We start from the raw sequence: 9,194 nt of genomic DNA, 5'->3' as shown, positions 1-9,194 counted from the left end.
CCCCCAATTTTTATCAGGTACTCTTCCAGTTACTGAGTTAACCTGCACTCAAAGCTGAGTGATCCACACCAGCATTCTACTCGTGGTTTCACCCATTTCAGGTCAAAGTGCGATTCATTAAGCAAGCACTTGACCTAGCATATTGAAATATCTCCTTGTGAATGCTTTGCCTCTGAACTGTACTACCCAAGTCCTCTTGGGTTTCAAGAAGATGGATAAGGACTAGCTTGCTTCTTCTGAGAGAGGTAAAAGTAAGCACTTGGCTAGACGGGAAAAAGTTTGCTATTAATTCCCAAAGTAGACTCAAGATGTTAGGATCTCCTGAAACAAATCTGCCTTAAAATGCAAGGAATCAGATCTACAAAGCAGCATTCCAAGTTACTTAGCAACAGTTGATAGGGAGTGGCTTCTTGACTGGTGCCAGCTGTCCCCAATATATCCTGTGAAGAGCCACCTTCTGACTTCCTTTAGAAAAGCCCCTTTCCTCTTGCCTTACCCTGCTGAGGATTCTACAAAGCACAGCTAGACATGAGTTTGCGTGTGCACACTTTGTCACGCTTAACAGTGCCTCACCTGCACTTGAAAAACATAGACATTTTCCTAATGGACTATAAAATGTGCTTTTTGTGAAGTTCATTTTGAAACATTATTAAACTAATGGGTATACTTGGCAATGTATCTCTTTCACATAGATAAACCCAGGAGTGAGACGTTTCTGGTTGATTAGATGGCTTCCCAGACTGGTATTTTTCATATTTTTATAGTTTTTCTGAAAGCATAGCTTCAAGAAGTGTTAAGAGGCAAAGTGAAGAGTGCACTTGAATACTCTGGGAACTGGGCAGTGAACTCCTGTCCCAGTCTTTACAGTGGGAGTTGGAGGAGAAAAAAAGATAATGTTCCTTATTGTTTGCTTGAAAGGCCAAGAGTTGTGCAAAATATAGCCTCATACGTGCACCGGCATGAGTTTTCAAGGCCTGCACGTGCAGCCTCAGAATCAAGCAAGCACGCGGCAGGGAACGCTGGGCCTTCAGGCCTGTAGCTCCTGGGCACCAGTGGGGGTGTGTGGCTTTTAGAGCCCTGGAACTGAGGCTTCTCCACGGCAGTGATGCAGGTTAAGTGAGAAAAGACAGAGACTCCAGAACTTGCCTCCATATTTTAACGTTTCGTGTGTACTTTTGTGAGAACTACCCCCAAACCACTTCCCCGTTCACATTTCTGCACTGTTTGCCTCTGTGGCGTTAACACTTTTCAGAGACTGAACAAATTTAATACCGTGTTTCCGGAAAATAAGACCTAGCAGGACCATCAGCTCTAAAGCACCTTTTGGAGCAAAAATTAATATAAGACCCAGTCTTATTTTAATATGAGACCAGGCATAATATAATATAATACCTGGTATAATATAATGTATACCAGCTGTTATATTAATTTTTGCTCCAAAAGACGCATTAGAACTGATGGTCCGGCTAGGTCTTATTTTCCGGAAAACTCGGTACCAGCAAAAGAACCCAAGCTACCAGGTCCTCTTAAGGCACACAAAGGGTATTTCTCATATCCTCTCTCTTTCCTTCAATCCCCAATTTACACAAAAGTGTGTGTGTGTGTGTGTGTGTGTGTGAGTGTGTGTATTTCTGTGTGCCGAATTCCTCCCGTTTGCAAAAGCCTGAGCAGCTCCCGGAACTCCCTGGTCATAATGCCCAGGAAGGCCTGCTAGGAGACCTAGAGTCTGCGAACGGACCGCTCGGAAAAGGGAGCAGGGCGGGGCGGAGCGCGGGGACCGCCCGGGCGCCCCGCGCAGCCAACGAGCGGACCGGGAGGGCGGGCCAGCGCGGGCTGAGCGGCGCGGGCTGTCACAGGCGCCCGGCGCGCGCTGCAGGTGGCAACTTGGAAGTGCCGCGGCCACAGCTGCGGGAGGAGCCGGGGTCTGTCAGCCCCTTCCAGCCCTCGGGAGCCCTCCCCCGCCGCCCAGCCAGAGATTGGACCCGGGAAAATCCGAAGGGAAAAGCTGCTGCGCAGGGACCTGTGAGCAGCCCTACCTCTCCGCTGCCCTTGCGCTACTTTTTTTCTTCGAGGAAGGTTGTGCCTGGAAGCTAAGAAGAGGCTTTGGACGGAGCCAGAGAGCAAGGCTCCCGGTGACTCAGGTGAGCACCTTTCCTGTCCAGTGTCCCTGCCCTCTTCGCAGCTTGGGGCAGGCCGGGACGCCGGCTAGCGGGATGGGCAGGGGCCGGGGCGCGGGCGCCTGCCCTTGGCTCTAGGTCGATTAGGGAGAAAGCGAGGAAGGGGAGAGGCTGGCCCGGCCGGGAACAGCCTACCCGAATTCGCCTGGAATCCACCAAGGACTCCTGAGCGGGCACGCTGAGGCAGGGACCGGCAGAGAGGTGCTTTGAGGTGGCCGGAGGGCTTGTACCCTCGTTTAAGCGAGCGGGGATCGCCCCGGTGCCTGCCGTTCCGGAGCCGCAGCGGGCGCGGGGCGCGGCGCCTCTGCGAACCCCGCGAGTGAGCGCACGGATCTTAGTCCCTGCGATCCCCGGGCGCTGGAGGACGTCATCCCTCTCGACTCCCGCAACTCCTCCTCCGCCTCTCTCGCCTCCACCCCTCCGCGCCCGCCGCTCAGCCTATGCCGAGATTCGGTGCCTTTGCCAACGCGCGAAGTGGTGACTGCTGTCACTCCGCTCCCTGCCCTCGCCGCAGATGGAGTGCTCCGGGATCCCGCTCCCCGCCCCCCACCGACCTCCTAGCTGCGCGCTGGAGGCGAGTGGGGCTGGCCAGTTCCCTGTGCTCACAGCCGAGGTGATCGCGGCTGGCTCTTGAGTGCTCCCTCTGTCCATCCCCGCCCCGCTGCAGTTTGAACCCATTGCCCACCAAGTGGAATCTCAGAAGCCAGACCTTGCTCGCTCTGGGAAATTGGGGAATCTCCCAGAAAGGTGCGAGTCTTGGAGAAGAGGCGAGAGCCTCTGCTTCTATCTGGGCGTTTCAACGCCAGTCTTAAAGTGAACAGTGGCTCTGACCTCCGCGTCCGGCTCGCGGAGTGGGGGTGCTGGCGGCAGTGTGCGTGTGTGTGTGCGTGCGTGTGTGTGCGCGTCTGTGTGTGTGTGTGTGTGTGTGTGTGTGCGTGTGCGATCCTACGCGAGGCAGAGGCGCAGCAGCCCGCTCCCCTGCCGGCCAATCCGCAAGATTCCCACCCCACCCCGCCCCTCACCGCGAGGGGCGCGCAGCTGCATCCCCGCAACTCAGCGCCCCTGGCTCCTCGCCTCCCGCTCCAGTTACAGCCTCCACTTTGGCGCATCCCAGGGTGAAAATCATCCGGCCGGCGGGTGCGGGTCGGGAATCGAGGCGCTCACGAGGCGAATGAGGCGGCTGTACCAAATCCTAGTGAGCGCCCCTCGCCGGGCATTTCATGGTTCCGCGGCTCGGCTGTAAGGACCTCGGGTGGAGGCTGGCGAGGCGGGTCCGCGCTCCAGTGAGGCTGTCGTGTCACTCGGAAAGCCGAAGTTAGGGCCTCTGAGCACAGAAGTCCCCTTGGCGCGTCTTGCTCCGCGGGTGGAGCTAGGGGCCCGCCGGCTCACTGGTCCGCGAGGGGCGCCCTACGCGGGACGTGGGGTAGTTGGGGCCCTTCTGCGGAGGGCGCCGGGGAGCTGTGAGAGCTGGAGGGCGCTGGGCCGGCGTGGGAGGGCGCGTCGCGTGTGCGGCCGGCTCCCCCGCAGCCTAGTTCAGCTGCTAGATGAGGTCGGGGTCGACACCGCACGCTGACAGCCTAGTGGTCGCTGCTGATTCAAAAGCAGCAGCCACGCGGTGCGTTGGGCCTTCCCCTCCGCCTGGCGACCGCGGCTCCGGTTTTTCGTTACGCAGAGGAGAAGCCTATGATCCGGGAAAGCCTTGGGTACAAGAGGCTAAATCATCTGCGGAGCCAGGAGCAGTGTCCAAAGGACGAGGAAAGGGAGAAGGCCGGGATCTGGCGGGTAGCGCAGTGGCGGTGGGGAGGCGGTGAGAGCCAAAGATCCCCAAGGCAAGGCTAGGCTGACCCAGTCCACGGGTCCAGCTCCTGGCTCTTGGCGCCCCTCTCCCAAGGGGGTCAGGCGTTAAAGCCCCTTCCAGGCCCCACCCCAGGCTTATTGACAATTCCTGTGTAATTCCTACCGAAGTGCATTGGGTTAAGACTGAGCCAGGAGAGGGCTGGAATCCACGAAATGAATGAAAGTAGGTACGATTGCAAGTCCCCAATCTAATTCTGGTTTAAATCTAAATTCCATTTGGTTAGAAACAAACTCTAATCTGGTAGCATAGGATCTAGGTGGAGGACCCTATATTGCACTTCTCCTAATGCCAGTTCCTGAAGGGCTCTGTGAGGTTTGCCCTTCCTAAGTGGGAACTGTGCTGCATATGGGGGGTAAAGGTGCACATAGCTCTATATTTAATTTACAGCAGGGAAGGAATCAAGTTCAGATTGGCTTTGAAGTGACCTTTTAGGCCTTCTTTCCCTTCCCTTATCTCAATAGACATTTCCCAGCTGGATCAATTCCCATTCAGACTAAGTGTCACAAAAGGGTTAAAGATCCTCTCTTGTAACAATTTCCAAAGAAGACTTTAAAATAGGTTTCTTAGACTGGGTAGTGACCTCAGGAAAACATTCTCTATTCTGAGAAGCAGAGGTATAAAACCAAAATTTTATAACTACATTATGAGTTCTCAGTCCCAACAAAGGAGATAGCCTCCTTATTAGAATGTAAGTTATTGAGGGCACGGTTCTGTCTTTCTCATCCTTTTCTCCCTAGGGCCTGGTATATAGTAGGTGTTGAGGAAACATTTATAGATAATTTAAAACATCAGCCTGAAAAGACATTTCGTAATTTCTAGGATCACTCATTATTAAAATCAGAATATTAAATCAATTATAATAGTCATTTTGAAGATTAATGTGCATTGTTTACTTACATGTATTTTTTAACTATTTGGGATTTGGGAAATCACTTGAAATGAGAATACATTTAAGATATTAGGAAATTTAGAAATAACAGAATGACGGTTGCATGATTGTACTCCTTGTATAACAATCTCTGATTGAATACCTCTAGAAATAGAGACCTCATTACTTTCACAAGTATTCTATCCATTTTAGATAAATTCATTATTCCTATATTAGGAAAACAAGGGTGAACATGACATGGCCTCTGCCCACACATTGTAGTTGGCAGGCCAAAAGGGAAACATGATTTTGGTGCTAATGTATAGAAACAAGAGAAAGTTAAGGGATCTCAGTGAAAAGATCCCACACTTTGAGTGGCAGCAGCAAGAGAAACTACTAAGGATGGGTCCTGGTTTGGATTTGAAGGAGGGGATGATTGAGTAAAATCTTAAGTCAGGGTGGTGAGCTGTGAATAGTTTATTAAAAAGATCCAGGGAGTCTGATGAGTCACAGTCCACTCCGGGCAGCCACTTCCTCATCTGGAAGAATAATTTTCACCTGCCACACTGTGAGAATTCATTTGTGACTTCTGAGTTATCAGAGTTTCTGGGGAGGAAAGTGTGAGACCTAGCACAGTTCCAGGTCAGAACTAGTTAACCAAGAATAGCAAGACACACAATTAGTTAGAAAATATGACTTTCAATGGAGAGCTGCTAAAGAGACTAAACATTTCAAAAGCTATTGAACCATGCTTTTCATAATAAAGATGGAGAAATATAAATGCCTGTTAGAAAGTTTGTGATTTGTCATTCTGCTAGAGATTCAATGAAACTGCAATATAGAAATCAAAGTCGCCACTAAATTTTGGAGAAGATAATATTAATAATTAATTTTGTTTTAATGCTGGTTGAGCACGTGTGGCTTTTATTTGGGAGTATTTGAGAAGGAAGGGAGGGAGGGAGGGAGGGAGGGAGGGAGGGAGGGAGGGAGGGAGGGAGGGAAGGAAAGAAAAAGAAAGAAAGAAAGAAAGAAAGAAAGAGAGAGAAAGAGAGAGAGAGAGAGAGAGAGAGAGAGAGAGAGAGAGAGAGAGAGAGAAAGAAAGAAAGAAAGAAAGAAAGAAAGAAAGAAAGAAAGAAAGAAAGAAAGAAAGAAAGAAAGAAAGAAAGAAAGAAAGAAAGAAAGAAAGAGAAGCAGGTCTGATGTTCAGTGTGTGTTCTGAAGTTCTGCAGATCACATAGCCCAAGGCTAATGTGAGGGATCATATCACCGTGGGACAGAATTTAAGGCCTGGGAGCTAAAAGTACACTATCTTGGAATCCTCTATAATGAAAGAGTGAGCAGCTAACTACGTTAAAAGCAGTGATGAGATAGGGAATGGCACTGAATATAATTGGGGTCATTTAGAAGAGATTTCAGTCAAGTAGAATGAACAGATATCAGAATTGAACAAAAGATATTAATGGGCAAACGAATGCATGGTAGTACTTACATCGGGAACTCTGAAATAAAAGGAGGGAGAGAGCTATCGTTTCTTAGTGTGATGAAAAAACAGAACATAAATCAGAACCCAGCTACCTCACTGCTGATTCCAGCACATTATGTAATTTCCCTGAGCCACAGCGTCCCCATCAGGAAAATGGGGATAAGAATGCTTCCTGGTGAGGAGTCAATCACATATAAAATACTTAGCTGCTCTGGCAACAAGCTTTTACACTCCTATAGGTTGGCTGGATTAATTATTAGCCCATCTTTATCTTCAGCCTCCATTAGAAATGTAGTCTCAAATTTCCCAACTGCCTAGTAAATATTTTTACCCAGCTGTTCCACCGTCACCTCAGACTGAATATGTCTAAAAATGTCATTCATCAATTTCCTACTATACTCCTTTACCCCAGTACATGTCCTGAGTCATCCTGCAGGAGCCTGGTCTTCATTTTTTACACTATCTTCTTCTCACATTGCCCCCACCCCAGACACATACCATAGACATGTCAGTGATCATGTTGGATGACTTCCACTGTCACCTCCTGTCTATCACATTGCCACCAGTCCTACCCCAGGCTCTTGTCACCTCCTGCTCCGACCATGTGGTAAGCACCCTAGCCCACTCTCATCTTGCCTCCCCTCACTACTGCTTCCAGTTCAATCCTTTTACGTACAGCTCTGATTATATCACTCTCTGGCTCCAAACCTCATGTCTCTCCTATTTCCTAAAGGAGGTCTAAATCCTTTAGATTTGTATTAAAACCCTGTGTTTACTCTCGTGTAACTCCATGTTCAGTGTTGTCTCCTACTGACCCAACAGGAAGCACATTGCACCTGTCCCCTTTTCCAATGCGTACCTTAAAGTTTCAGTTCCATATCCTTTGCTCATCCATTTCCCTCACCTGAAATGCCCCTCCGCATGCTATCTTCATCTTGAAATCCTACCCATTTTTTAAGGCCCTACTCAAACACCACCTCTCTTGAAGTTTTTCTTGATCATTCTCAGAAGTTCTCTCTCCTTCATCTTTCCTTCTGCATCTCTTTGCTTTTTCTTCTCACATGGCATGTACCCTGTCTTTATTCTTTACTGTGTTCCTGTTGATTGAGAACTTTTTCATCTTTGTAGTCACCACTAAGTGGTTTCCAGAGTGGGAGCTCCATAACTTTTCACTGAGTGACTGATTGCATAGGGCTGCCTGAGAAGGGCGATGACAGGAGAAGAATGTTGCAAACCCAAGTCATGTCAATATGAGAAAATAGCCAGGCCTTGATTGCATCGGTATAGGCAAAGTGGAAATAAGGCAATTATCTGGAAACTTCACAAACCACCCTGTACCTCATTTTGGTCTAATTACATGAATAATTTAAGCTTTGGTAGGTGGAAGAATCTGTATAATTATTAACATTCTTCATTGTAGAGATGAGCTTATAGTTATGGGAGCTGGAAAGAGCTTTCAAAAGCAGGCTAGCATGTAGAGAGCCAAGCTAGAGTGATTGGGCTGAAAGAAAAATGAGATATGCTGGGCAAGATGCCCATTAAGTTCTGAATGCATTCAGAAATACGGGAGAGAATTCGTGGTTTGGGGCTTACATGTTTGTTGAAAAGAGAATTATATATTCTCTTTTAGGAAGCTTGTCATCTGATTCCTATCATGGCTCCTAGGTTTATAAAATATAATCATGCATGTGTTAATTAGCATGGGTATTTGTTCAAATGTTTTTGATTTAGAAGAATGAAAAGACTAAGCCATTTCTTATGTGTATGTGATTTGTTTGAGGACAGGTGGAGAAACAAATTATTATAAAAAGCTTGCCAGCTTCCATACTCCTGGAACAGAAATGCTCCCAAACAGTCTTAAATATACAAGCCTCAAACTTAAGAGCATAAATCCATCTTCATCAAATAGTCATAATCAGTCCATTGCACACAAGGAATAAACAAGTAGAAAAAGAAAAAAACAGCATGATCAAGTACTGAGGTTTTGAATAGTTAGGAATTACATACGTTATTATAATGTTAGAATTATATATTCAAACAGCTTCTGGAATATGAGGAATTCGATGAATCTAAGTGGTCAAGAGCTGTCATATTTATGTTATAGATTTTGACACATGTTGTTCATAAAGTTTACATAAATATGTTTCAAGCTGGAAAAGATGTTGATCAGCCACTATGTGGAAACATTTGGCCACACATGTGTGATTCCTATCAGGATACTGTTCCAAATCCAGTTCATTTGACACCTTACTTAGCCACTCTCAGCTACAGCTTCTTCATGGACAAATGGAAATAATAGTATTTTCTATACCACATATGATGTCATTACACAAATAACGTCATAAAGTGAAACAAACATTTTAATTAATAGTTGATAGTTTTTAAAAAATCAGCATTATGCCATTAAATTCTCTCCTTCTCTGTAATTCCTTCAGTATAAAAGTACAGAATCAAAGATTCACCAGAACTAATTCAAATACAATCTAATGTTTCATCAGAGACTCAGATTCACCTTTAAATAGAGAATTAATATTTTTTTCCCCAACAGCCACAGAACTCTGCATAGCTAAATTATCAAATCAGGAGTCCATGTGGGGCAAAGATCATTTATTTAGATAAACTAAAGGTCTGATTTAAAACAGATTAAGATAGATTTGCATTCCACCTAAAATAGTTGTTTCTTTGAATGTTGCATGCCCTTTTCAGTTTGCACTGTGTATAAGAAAATATCTATACAAAATGAGAATGTTTAAACTATATAACCTGCAAGAATATCCTAAAGAGGAGAATAAACATGGTGATACAATA

At 46.7% G+C, this 9,194-nt stretch overlaps 1 protein-coding gene across 16 annotated transcripts in view; it reads left to right on the top strand.

The window, feature by feature from the left end:
* Window positions 1–1,807: 1,807 nt before the first annotated feature.
* EPB41L3 (erythrocyte membrane protein band 4.1 like 3) overlaps window positions 1,808–9,194 on the top strand; it is a 236,562-nt gene continuing 229,175 nt past the window's right edge. For 4 of the 16 annotated variants that reach the window (XM_081078466.1, XM_081078491.1, XM_081078485.1 and 1 more), the window contains exon 1: window positions 1,821–2,141. The gene's annotated coding sequence lies outside the window, so the exon portion shown is untranslated. Of the gene's footprint in view, window positions 2,142–9,194 lie in introns of all 16 variants that reach the window. The other 12 variants (XM_081078483.1, XM_081078497.1, XM_081078478.1 and 9 more) reach the window with 6 other exon arrangements.

This window comes from Rhinolophus hipposideros, assembly GCF_964194185.1.
Source record: "Rhinolophus hipposideros genome assembly, chromosome: 17".
In the NCBI taxonomy this organism is placed as follows: domain Eukaryota; kingdom Metazoa; phylum Chordata; class Mammalia; order Chiroptera; family Rhinolophidae; genus Rhinolophus; species Rhinolophus hipposideros.
Note: the sequence above shows the minus strand (reverse complement) of the source record. Positions and strands in the feature narration are given on the sequence as shown.